General features: G+C 37.9%; 1 protein-coding gene across 2 annotated transcripts in view; it reads left to right on the forward strand.

Moving 5' to 3' along the window:
- The window catches only part of doc2b (double C2-like domains, beta), a 260,480-nt gene that overhangs the window by 202,287 nt on the left and 44,269 nt on the right, over positions 1-13,924 (forward strand). The gene's annotated exons all lie outside the window — the stretch shown is intronic.

The raw sequence follows: 13,924 nt of genomic DNA on the forward strand, positions 1-13,924 counted from the left end.
ATGTCGCAAAATCATCCTAAAAGCAGAACAGGAAGATTAAAATTACAAAGATATATAGGTCATTTATAAGTATTCAGAACTAACAATAATAAAAAGAAAACGTTAAATTGTCAGGTTCAGAATCAATCTGTTTATTGAGAATATTTAAGCATATTTAAACAGTGCTTTGGTGGTTTGACTAAGGCTTTATCTACAGTCTCCTACAGTTTGTGAGATATTTCTTTGACAGATGGATCTAAAGCAAATCCTATGTTTGACACAATGTCCAGACTGTGTAAACATAAAATATTGTGAACATCAGGATATGATACAGGTCAGAATGGAACGACATCAGTACATGTTGTTCTTCTCCGCCGCTATAGTTGTAAATATTAACCCATAAAGACCTAGTGCTTCTTTTGTGTCAGTTCCCAAATGAATTTTTCTCTCTCTTTAACTTTTCTTAAGTGATTTATCACCATTTATTATAATATTATCCTCTGTATTTTGCATTTTTCAGGTATTTTTTCCAATATTTAATTTACTGATCATATAGATGTTCATGAAAACTAAGAGTAAATTCAAAGGTTATTATTTTACAACAGAGAAAACTGAACAAAAAGTGACATTTTCAGAAAGGATATCAATGACTGAACATAAAAACAAGCATCTACAACTTCTGTCAGTTATTAAACTCCGTGGGTTTTACTGATGAATCAAGGTTGTAGAAGATGACAGTGTTTCCCCATTCACTACAGAGCCTCTGAACATCCAAATGAGTCATATCTAATGACCACGAAAAGATGATAAACTGCATTTTACACCAATTATTTACATGTATTGATAGGATGAGTGGATCAACAGGTATTAAACTGTTTAGATCAGTAGATGGTTTTGGTTGCCATTGGATGTTTGGGTCTTTATGGGTTAATGATCACAGTCTTACCAAAGTTATATGTAAAAAAAAAAAAAAAAAAAAATAGAGAAGCACTCGGAGAGCGCAGACCTCCGCCAAGGCAGATCAGTGCCCCCCCGATCACCACCAAAATGTAATCATTTGTTCCTTGTGCCAGTATCAACATTTCCTGAAATTTTCATCCAAATCCGTCCATAACTTTTTCAGTTATCTTGCACACAGACAGACAGACAGACAAACAAACCAACGCCGGCAAAAACATAACCTCTTTGGCGGAGATAAAAAAAAAAAAAAAAAAGAAAATCCAGGAGAGGGGAAGGAGAAGAATGTGGACATGGTTATGATTCAGGAAATGATGATGGTTTTGGGATGACAGTGGTAGAAATAGGCCACAGCAGCAGTCACGCTGTGAGATGGTGACCCTAAATTTCTATTTTTTCTATCTTTGCCATTTTGTCGCTACATTACGTCATCTTTTATCAGGGACAGTAAAAACTCACACCGTATACCTGGTTTTGGATTCTGTTCTATACTAAAGAATAGTAACTAGGTCTCAATGGGCTTCAGGTCTGTGATGGTTTATCCATGTGGGCCTCTTAGTACTGTACTAAATATACTCAAGCTACACACTACAGCATGTAATATAGTATTTTATAGTATAATGTAATATGAGACGTATGAGTGAATAGTATGCGGTTCTCTACTGTACGTTGCCCTTCTCAGGTGAATGGATGCATTTGCAGTAATTAAAGTTAGGTGTTCTGTTTTTCCACTGATTATTTCTCCTGGCCTTGCTTGTTTTTGCCATTTGTACTGATCAATAGTCAATGTGGTCTTATATATGTTCGATAAAGTGAGTGATATAAAATGTCAACTCTGTCATGTCTAGATTTTTAAATAATAAAAGAGAACTCAATCAGGAAATCAGTGGTAGGAAAACACAAACAGAAAATCAATATGGTCAATATATTTAGATGCATGTAGCCAAAGCAAATGCTGCAGCTCTGTCAACATACATACAAGTGGATGTTTTACATATCTGCATTTGATTTTTTTGGTCACCATTCTATTTCAGCTTGGTTGCACAGGTTATGAGCAGTATAACTCTTAAAAGTGTGTCTTTACCCATATTTTGAGCCTAACTCAGCCAGGTTCTTGGAGAGCAGGATGAGGATGGGGCTGAATAGGCAGATATGGATGTTGGTTGATTGCAGGGACATCCACAAAAATCATATAAGAAATAGGGTGCTTGTGCAGGTCTTGAACGTCTTAAAAAGTATGGAACTTTGAAACGCTGTTTTCCAGAAAAAAAAAAAAGGTCTGAAAAGTCTGGAATTTTGTGTGAAAATCTTAATCAAGTGTGGGAAAAGTTTCTCTCATAGTTGAATATTTGAGTATACAAAGGCACATTATCTTAAAAGATGAAAAATTCATGAGGAAAGCAGATGAAAATCTTAATATGATTTCACTAACCGGTCGGTACTGGAATGACCCTAGTGAAACTTGTGTGATATTCATACACTTTTGAAATTTTCATATGTTTTGAAAACGTGTCTGTCAGTAAAAATAGAATTTATTGCACCATTATGGATCTATTCATTCAAACATTTATTAAAATTAACTGTTCTATTCCACACAACAGGTACAGTCTAAACCAAAATAGTAGGCACACAAGTATAAATGTACATAAAGTCACAATCTTGGGGGAAAAAAAGAAGCAGCTGTGGAAAAAGTCTGGAATTTTTGTTTGGATAAAGACCAGGCACCCTTAGAAAATAATGCAAAACCTTATGAGGCTCTGAAGAGGTTAGTTTGCTTTTGTCTTGCTTTACAACCTAAAAAAAATCTGTCTTCAATCATTGTAGGTACTACAGTGTATATAGAATGTTTTTACTCCTGTTCCTTGCCGTAATACTTACTACAGGAAACTGAAGCTGTGAAGTGCTCTTCAAACCAACTGGACAAGACTCACTGACAGTAACAGTAATTCTGTGGCTGCCAGCCCACTTGTGATGCTGTGTGGCTTTGGGGCTTTAACACTTTAGTTTCAGTCACCTGTTGAAAAAATGAACAAGGGTTGGCTGATTCCCACTGAGGGTCAGGTGGGTCGCACACCTCTGATTACAGAGCGTTGACACTGACTTTTTCATACAAAGTTCACAGAGTTTAGTGTAATGGTTGACTCTGTCGACGTTAAAGCGAGAAGGCTCAGGTTGATCATATTCAGTTATTCAGTTATTCAGTTAATGTTTATTTCAGTTAAATACAAAACACAAAAAATACAAAATTTCAGTTAAATACAAAACACATACATATTAAAAAAAACAAACAAACATAAAATTAACACAATTTGTAACTGAAAAAGGAAGAAGCTGAAGCCAGAGGGATAGTAAAAGAGGAAGTTATGTGTTGAACCAGTTTAAGTTTTTACAAATTTGCTGATAATTATGTGCATTTTCACCCACATTATTGTGTTTCATCATAATTAATCGTGTATTCACACCTGGAAAGTCCTTTTGTCTGCATATTTGGTTCAGATTGAATGTGGACTTTATGTTTTTTGTTTGGGTGGGATCGCATTCTTGTTACACTTTTTGCTAGTGGACCAAAATTTGTGAACAGAAGCATGCATGTGACGAAGTGCACTGGCATTGGACAGAACTAATATTGAGGACTAATGTTGAGGTCCTACGTGCACTTATCGGTTTCGGAATATGTATTCTATTTTTACAGACACAAATTTGACTATTCATACGGCTTGGCTACTTTCAGGAGCTACGGTGGTTCTCAAGCACCAAAAGGCACATGGTTTATTTCAGCTTTAGAGAGTCTGTTTGGAAGCTTGTTTGATGCGAATCAAAGTTTGCATGTTTGTATTCACTCCTAAAAAAAAAGTCTGGACTTTTCCGGGAACCAAACTCTGATCTGTTTTAAACCGACCAAATGAAGTAGGTCTGAATAAACCCTAAGTCACATGATTCCGTTTACACACTGAACATGTTTTATTGTTTAGTGTCACTTGAATGTTTCAGAGTAATACTACGGGAAAACAGTCCTTATTAGTGTACGTAAACACTATAGTGAAAACACCGTAGATTATGCCACTAAGTTCCAGATGGTTTGAGATTTCCCATTATTGAGCCATCATGACTTTCTCACAGATGTTTTGGGTCTTTTATGCACGCTTTCCATATGTCTGATTTCTGCCTGAGGGAATTACCCACAGTTCTTAGTGTTGTAACATCAAACACAGGATTACCAGGGGAAGCAGTCAAATAGAGTAAACAAACAAGGATGCTGTGGGCAAGAATACACTTCATTCGAAAGGATTTAAGATGGTGCATTCAAATCTATGACATTAATAAATGTAAAATGACAAGTGAAAGCATATTGTATACTGCACACCTTTATAGTCACGAGCAATTTCATTTCTACAAAATGATGTAAATGGTGTAAATTGTTTATTGTTTGACAGTTACCTCCTTGCAAGAAGTGGAAGAAGTACATATCAGGGAGTCATGTCTTTAACTATCTTGGCCCTTAAGAAAGTAAGAGGAAGAATAAAAAGGCCCAAACCCACAAGATGTAACCCCATTCCTGTTCATACCTTGTTGAAGCGTTGCAGATTTTCTCACTCAGTCTCTCACCAGCTGATGTCAGTTAAGTCTATGAAGGTTTAGGCTGGAGATTGAGTTTAAGAATGAGTCTGTTAGTTTTGCTGATTATTTTTATTTCTTCCAGTACGTGATAGCAAGATTATACAAAAACTACTGCACCAGTTTTTATGAAACTTGGTGGTAAGGGAGAGAATAGGCCAAGGATGAAATCACAACACTGGAACAGATCTAAAACAGTGGATGGGAGAGTATCAGGCAAACTTTGGTCTCATTACGCTTAAGTGTTTTGTTTTCCTCTTTGGTAGTGGTGATTATTTTTTCTTAAACTATACTTTAGATATGAATCAGTGGGACAGCTGTGAGGTGTCATCTAGCATCATCAGTTAGGGAACCTGTGGCCACGCCCCCATAGTGATCACAGTGATTTTCATACAAATAGATATTATATGTGGTAATGTGTCCACTCTCTCACCACTACTTCAAGTCCAATGTTCATATATTTCATGTGTGAAGCAGTGTGTCCTGTAGAATTCTATATTACACATGGCAATGGTCCATGATGATGTCCAACCTTCATCATGCCTCAGATGATAAACTAACAGAGTAGTCCCACCACAGATTAATGTCTGTAGCAACTGCAGGGCAGTCTGTCTCTTTCATATCATATCTCCCCTCCACCTTCACTAGCACCTCAACATAGGGAAAGGCTAACGTTACAATCAGGATTCGTTTCTGCTGTTTCAAAGAAACACAGTACCAAAATCTTGACGTGTTTTTCACCAGTTTCTCTGTGTTGTATTTATTCTACCAAAGTTTCTCCTGTCTCAAAAATGTGACAGTTGAATGATTTCAAAATTAATAGTTTTATATAATGCATGCAGTTTTTTTGTCATGAAAGGTTGTACTCTTTGACTGAGATGAATTCATTATGATCTGCAGACCCAGCGTTCCACTGTTGTTAAATGTTTAGCTGCAGACAATGTGTCTAATCTTCCTGAACTCACCTTAGGACACATTTTGACAGGTAATCCCTAACCACCTCACTCAAACTCCAACCTGTCACTGTCCTGGATGAGGACTTCATAGACTGAGAACAAACATGGAGCTCTCGTTCCTCCTTATTGAGTCTGAGAGAAAGCTGAGACTCGCCCTCTGAAGTAAAACTGGGGGAAGGGACACAAATTCTATCGCTACGTCTGTTTTCACTGTATTTTCTACTTGTTATGTCTGTGGACAGTGAAATTAGACTACAGCAAGCTGTTCTATGTAACCTCTTTGGTGGTGGTAAAAATGTTGTAATTAGTCAACAAGAACTAAATATATTTCTGTTAATATCTGTAAAGTCTCCATGTTTAATCACTAGGACACACTGCGCCTGTGTGTGACAGTGGACTCTGTGTGAGTTCAGGCCTTGTATTGACACACAATGACAGGTCACTGGTCACTATGGTAATGGAGTAGATGACACAGCTGGAACAGGTGTTTGGTATTGTTACATTAACACCCAGTCTACCCTGAAGGCTCCTTTATGCTCTGCATTAAAGACGCAGATGGATAGGGATGAATCGTTCTGTCTATCTCCTGCGTACATTCCTTATGTAAATCTGTCCATTTTCCTGGAGCTTGTGGATGCATACCAAGACAGAGAATATGGAGCAGTACCACCGGGAACTGTGGAAGCAGTGTTGAAATTTGAGAGAATAATTTCAATAAGTAGCTGAACTCTCCACTGCGTAAGTGAAAAACTAATAACATATTTATGACAATTACCCTTCTCAATATCAACATTAGTATCCACATTACTCTATTAGACTCTATGAAGTACCTGGGTGTTCACTTAAACAATAAACTGGACTGGTCAAACAACACAGAAGGGCCAGAGTCGTCTCCACCTGCTGAGGAGACTGAGGTCCTTTGGAGTGAGCAGGGCTCTTCTCCAGACATTCTACGATACTATGGTGGCCTCTGCAGTCCTCTTTGTCATCGTGTGCTGGGGAGCGGGCACTACGGACAGAGACAGGAAGGCACTCAATAAACTGATAAAGAGAGTTGGCTCTGTCCAAGGCTGCCTACTGGACTCCATCGAGGAAGTGGTGGACAGACAGATGCCTGCAAAGCTGATGTCCATCATGGATAACCCCTCCCACCCTGGGCACCACACTGTAGAGGCCCTGAGCAGCTCCTTCAACACCAGACTTTTACATCTCCTGTGAAAGAAGGAGCGCTTCCACAGGTCATTCCTCCCCACAGCCATCACACTATATAACAGTCCACAGTGACCCTCCACCACCCCCATATCACATCATATACAGGGTGGGGAAGCAAAATTTACAATGTTTTTTAGGCAGGGATTGAAAGACAGTGTGTGACCAATTAGTTTATTGAAAGTCATGAGAATTTATTTGCCACAAGAAAATTGACATTATAGAAAATGTTTTTATTCTATGTGTCCTCCTTCTTTCTCAATAACTGCCTTCACACGCTTCCTGAAACTTGCGCAAGTGTTCCTCAAATATTCGGGTGACCACTTCTCCCATTCTTCTTCAATAGTATCTTCCAGACTTTCTCGTAATAGTTTTGCTCATAGTCATTCTCTTCTTTCCATTATAAACAGTCTTTATGGACACTCCAACTATTTTTGAAATCTCCTTTGGTGTGACGAGTGCATTCAGCAAATCACACACTCTTTGACGTTTGCTTTCCTGATTACTCATATGGGCAAAAGTTTCTGAAAAAGTATGGATAATAGTGTTAGGTATGATTATGACATCAATATATGTTTGGTTTCAAAACAATTGACGTAGTGCCTGCTGAGAAAAAACAACTAAATGTTCATTGTAAATTTTGCTTCCCCACCCTGTATATGTGCAATCACTATGTAAATATGAAAATATCTTTAAATTTTATACTTAAATCTTTACACTTAAGAACGTTTATTTCTACCGTCCTTTCTTTTACACTGGTGTGTTGTATATTGCTACTGTAAACTGTTAAATTTACCCATGGTGAGATCAGTAAAGTCTTATCTTATCTAACCTATTTTATCTTATTAGTAAAACATCTGTCGTCGCCATGTTTGTTATTATTGAATTTCCTCCTCTTCTTCTCCTCAAAAAACTTTACTGTTCTTTGTGGTATTTGGCTAGTATGTTAATTAACAGTGGCGCTCTCTGGTGGGTTGATTGAGAAGCGCTCATTCCATGCATGACAATGTTAGAATGACTTACCTATTTACGTACATAAGGTGAGCATAAATGAGCCTTAATGCTGTTATTTTGAAAAATGGGTATTTTCTCTACATCTGGGCCTCCTGTCCACATGTAAACAGTGTTTTAGGTTGGAAAGTATGAGATGTTTAGAATCTGTGTGTTCAGAGAGTTTGGGAGATGATGGCACACACCCCATTTTGCGCATGTCTGGTATGAATTTGTGTAGCGAACACACACCTGAGACTTCAGATCCAGGTGTATAAATCACTCTATGACCTGCAGTAGATCGAGGTCAGCACAGACACCTTTGGGAGACAGACCAGATCGGCGTAATGGACAAATACATATCATGTAAAGAATGAACTTCTACAACCTGAACCAACACTCAAGGTAACTAAAGTGCATTACAGAGCTGTTCACGTTCATTACTTGAACCTTCTGTGTCTGTTACATCCAGTATTATCCACAGTTTAGAGTCCAATACAAACAATAGTTTTCAGATTCAGACAGAATTAAAAAAAAAAAAAAAAAAAAAAAATGGAAGAAGAAAATATCTGTGTAGAAAAACATCTCTTTTGATGTGGGCAGGGTATATAATATAAACAGATGAACTGGAAAAAAAAAGAGCGGTGTCACTTTTTGGTATCACTAACACTAATCAGTCCCATATTTAACAAGGACAGGACTTTACAATGTGATTTTGACGTGACGACTGATGAGGCAAGGTTTTTGTCTGTATTGTTTTTTCAATATTGTAAATACATCCATACAATTACATGGCTTATGAAGTTATAAAGCAATAACTGAATTCATGTACAAAGGAGGGAAAGGTCTTGATGGTTGATAGCCCCAATCTTTGCCACATGTGCATATAGTTCATTTCCTGTGTCCATGTTTTCTTTTTATCAACCCTATAGAAAACAGCCAGCAGGGTACAGGCCGTGGCTACAGCTTGTCCAGTCGTCACATGAAGTGCGTTGCGTGGTGGAATGACTCAGTTGTTTGTGTTGGTTTATGCTCCTCTCTGACTGTCAAAGACTAAAGTCACCTCCTGTCGCTCTGAACAGGCTTTAAATGTGTTGTGTTGCATCTTCTTGCCAAATGCCTCAACTGTGTATTTAAGAACTAAAACCTTTGCTTCTGTGGTAACACTGGGTTAAACATGGTTAAAAGAAATACCAGTCATTCCATTGGACATCTGTGCAAAACTTTACCGATATTTACTAAATGTCGAAAAAACAGAAATGCGTAATGTTGGTTTTTCCATTAAATCACAACTGCAATGATTTGTTTATTTATTATTGCGAGATGACATGAGAAGTAATTCCATAAATATGGCAGCAAACATAAGTATCATATTATTGATTTACAGATATATTCATTATTGTTATATATTACCTCCTTATCCCATACTAAATTAAAAAATGATTCTGTTTCCTGATGTGTCCACACATACCGCACCATGGTTCTTTTAAAACTCTTCTCCTTCGCTTGTTGTAACATCCATCAACATTGTTTTGTTTTTTTTGTTCACGTGACTCTAGTTGTGGGAAAAGGTCTTTCCATTGCAGTTTTGCATGATATACCAATTTTGCTACACCCAAAAAAACACCTCTTGCCAGCGCAAAAACTAGACTTTGGGCAAAATTGTCATTTTTCCATTAGGTACATTTTTATGTGCAAGTTATATTCACGCAATTTTAGGGTCAATGAAAAAGTGACTATAGTGTGTGATTTGTTTTTATGATTAATAGAAGAAGAAGAAAAAGATTAATAAAAGAGAAGAATTGAGGAGTGCTGATCATAGGGCAGGTGGAAAAGCAGAAACAAAAAGGTGAAACAAAATGTCAGTGGTGTAGCTCTGCTGATCCATACTGATGTAGCCATTGGACACAAATTAGGCTTCAGTCAAAGTGGTTATTTGACAGTAGCAAACAGAATAAACACAGAGATTAGAGAAAATAGGTGAAATAGGCTTTTTGAGAAGTACTGTAAGTCCGTATAGCAAAAAAATATTCCTGTTGTTGGGTGATTTTCTAGCAATGGAGTGATGCATTGACTTTCATGTCTTGGTAATCTAAGTTCTTTAGGTATCTCTCTCAGTGCCTCTCTCGATCTTTTACTTCAACACAAACATCTTGGATTTCTTACAACCCTCAGTCACCTGTTGCTGTTGACAGACCATAACCTCTTGTTCTGTCATAGGTCTGTTGGATTAAAGACGTAAAACCTGATCCAACAGAATGACTTTCTTGACATGGTATGAGAGTTTCCTACAGTGTCTATAAGTAAAGCAAAGCATGACAGCAGTATCCATAAGGATTTAGTCTAAACCACATGACGGATTAGCGCTCTGGGTTTTGCGCCCACCCTGAGTGGGGTGCACGAGTGGATTATATGTTATGAGAGCATGGGAGTGGAGTGTCATTGAACTGTGATTGAATATCCTTTTCACCTATCCCACGCAGTTTACTGACTAAAAAAATTAATTCTGGGTAATTCTGGATCATCCATGTTTGGAACATAGTGCAGTGCCTGGTGTTCCTGTTGCTCCTCTCATATTGTTTATGTGGGAGTGTGAAATAGCATCCAGAAATAAAAAATATACCAGAACATAAGCACCACCAAAGAGTCATGGTGCATTCAGCTTTCTCGGCACTGATTTGGTCAGGGTTTATTCAGTGTAAGTGCATGCCGCGCCTCTAAAATGGACAAATTATGATATGTATGTTGATACGTAGTTTGGAGATTCACAGCCACATTGTGCTGCTGGTGAACATGTCATTCAGTTTCATTGTATTTTTTTTTTTTTTTTTTTTTTTTATTAAATCAGAGCTTCAGAGGATTGAGCTGTGCAGTTTGCAATTTGCAGCCTTGCTGTGACACAAAATCACTGTATTACTTTATGTAGCTGGTAAATCCATACCATCACCATGACTAAATGTGTGAAAGTATGAAAATGATTTTGAAAATTGGATGTAGAAAGGTAGCTTGACATCATTGCTTGCAGCTTTTCTAACAGCCATGTACAGGAGCGAGCGGAAGCTTCTGCCCTACGTATATATTCCATTTCTGGATTCCACTTAATTACCTCCGCCAAGGAGGTTATGTTTTTGCCAGGGTTTGTTTGTCTGTTTGTTTTTCTGTCCGTTAGTGTGCAACATAACTCAAAAAGTTATGGACAGATTTTGATGAAATTTTCAGGGTTTGTTGGAAATGGGATAAGGAAGAAATGATTAAATTTTGGTGGTGATCGGGGATGGGGGGGCCCACGGGGGGGGGGGGGCACTGATCAGCCTTGGCGGAGGTCTGCGCTCTCCGAGTGCTTCTAGTTCAGTAAGGGCTTCGTTGGGTAGCCCTGACATCTAACTTGTCATATGTGTACATGTAAAGTACAGTTTGGATATTTTCACATTGAATATAAAGCTTAATGTCAGACATGGCACAGACAGATCCAAGGCAGGAATGCTGCTGCTTTCACTGCTATTAATGTAGCAGATAAAGAGTGGTGTTGGGACAAAACATGCTTGTTATTGTGTTGGGAAAGAGAGAACACTGACCTTTTAATCTTTTCATTCAGCTACCTTCACTCTTTTTCAGTAAAGGTAAACCATTCTGTTAAGGCTTCAGCTGTGCCAGGTTTACATGGATACATTTGTACATGGATCACTATTGTGTTAGTATTTTCTTTTTGACGGCCCATAAAATTGCCAAAATGCACAATGTCTTATCAATCCTGTAAAAATCGATACTCTATGTTAGATGCTGACATACAGTCTATGCTTGATAAATGATACATATATAGAACATGGTCAAATTCAACAAAAAAGAATTTTCAGTAGAAGCAGTTTTTGTGGTAGATATAACAGTATGCCTGTGTATGCAGTATGGAAAGTTTGTGTTGACCTCATAATACTGTATCTGTCCATCTACATCCTTTTCTATCGAACAAATGTTTCTGCCAGTCCCAGTTCTGGATCTGCCTTTAGCATTGGCACCAGAATGTACTGAGAGGGCATGGACGGAGTAGGAGCCAGCAGTCTAATCTGGCACTGAACTATGGATCATTGTCTCTGTGGACTATCTCAGAGACAACTGCAAATTTGTACCTCAGTCTGTTGCATTTAAACAGCATTTAAAAGTAGAAAGACTGTTTGCATTGGGAGCTCCACAGGGTATAATGTTATCTCACTCTTTTGTGTTGGAGCTAAAAGCACTGGTCAAACTAAGTAAGTGCTGTCTTTAAAGGGGCTGTATGTGGTATTTGTACTTTAAAACATTTAAAAAATGAGTTCTAATATTATGTCAAAGATTGAGATATGAGAAATATTCACACTGATGGTTCAACAGATGTATGTGACCACTAGGGGGAGTAGTGAGTCACTCTACCGGTTTCCTGTGGTGACGAAAACTATGACTGTTTAAAGTTATAATGGGATGTTATTATCTTCGCTAAGTTCATTGTTTGTTGATCCACAAATCAGTCTAAACTGTGACAGTTCTGACCTTGTTTTTCACATTTCACAGTAGATCTTTTGTGCAGCTATTGACTAAAAACAACAGCAGTGATTTGTGGATTCAACTATAGCTATCAACTGACACAGCACGTGGAAATTATAAGGCAGTGTTATTTGGACAGGCTGTCATAATAACTTGCTCTGAGGTTTTGTTTGAGGACGAAAACTTAATATATAATACAGATGTGTATAAACATGAGGTTGAGTGATAATGCAAAAGCTTCTACCTCTGCAGTCAGTCCTGAAAGGCCACACACTTTCATATGTCATAGATAGTATATATGAGCAATGTTAACAGTTCTTTATTAAACAGAATGGTTGGATTAGCATGCATGCTAGCATGTAAAGAAGAATAAATATTGGGTATATTTGATCAAATTTACAAGTACATTTTATTTGGTTTATGGCTTACATAGAATATTACTTCTCATAATTTTAAGCCTCTGGTGCAATACTTGAACATTTTCCAGCTGTAAAAGCCAGAAAGCAGAAGTGAGAGTTGGCAGTGACATTCCAAAACACTGACTGCCTACTCCCATAAAACCATAATGAATATTCATGTGCACAATTAAGCCTCTTAGATTCCTTTTTCAGATGTAAATGACCCTACAAACCCTACACAATGTATGCCCCCTTCTTGTGCTACCCTCACACAGAAGAGGACAGATCAATTTGCAAAACAAATTATGAATCTAATGTAATTATGCATCACTACAGAAAAACTGTACAGGCAAAATTAGGGGTAGACTCCAAAATAAAATGGGGCCTAGAGTGGACTGGCTCTGATTCTTGGAGAGGTTTAATTCTCAGTTACCTGCTAAGTATCAGGTTGTGTTATCTGAGTTTACCTGCTCTCTTTTGGTCACGTCTCTATTTGGACTGTGTTTGTCACTGCGTGGTCTGTATGCCACGGCCGCTTCTCCTGCATCAGCACAATAGGCAGCACCCCGCCGTTTTCTGAGAGGTGTTGATCTGAGGCTTCCTACCAGGACGTTGGCAGGAGATGTGTGTTGGCTCTGCTTCTTGCTTCACACATTTACAGCCTCATATCCATATTCAGTGATGTTTCCTTCATGTCTGTGGCACAGAAAGTCTTGTACTCCTTAAATAATGACAGAGCAACACCCTATAATTAAGGTTTTGCACTTTGAATCGATTACTGGCTCAGCAATTCAGAGCAGTTGAATAAAAATACTACTTTATCCTGGGATATTGAAGCATTTCTTTCATGCAATACCTCTGTTTCCTTGGTAACCCCTGTGGATTGCCTCACACTTTTGGGTTATTATTGTATTGTGTTGGTCGCTCTGTGAAGCATATAACATATGTCTCACCTGATATAAACGCTACAGCTACATAATTTAAAATGATGGCACATGAGAGTTGTCCGGTTCTACTGTGTGGCAAATTCAATTAATGGACATCCTCCAGCCAATAGTAATCAAGTTTCCTCCTGAGCTATGGGACAATTAGCTGTAAGGCAAACATGACTGTGTATTTGCTGTACGTTATGTTCATTTAATGCTTTGGAACACTGATAGAAAAAGGATGGGCAAAATTATTGAAATAAAAGAAAATGAGCTGATATTAAAGGATGGTATTGTGATATATTTATTTAGCATTGGTTTTTTTATATGGACAGTGCTCATTGGGGGCAGGCCATAAATCAAATGACTTCGATGAATT

The sequence above is a fragment of the Sphaeramia orbicularis genome, chromosome 14, assembly GCF_902148855.1.
Source record: "Sphaeramia orbicularis chromosome 14, fSphaOr1.1, whole genome shotgun sequence".
Lineage (NCBI taxonomy): Eukaryota > Metazoa > Chordata > Actinopteri > Kurtiformes > Apogonidae > Sphaeramia > Sphaeramia orbicularis.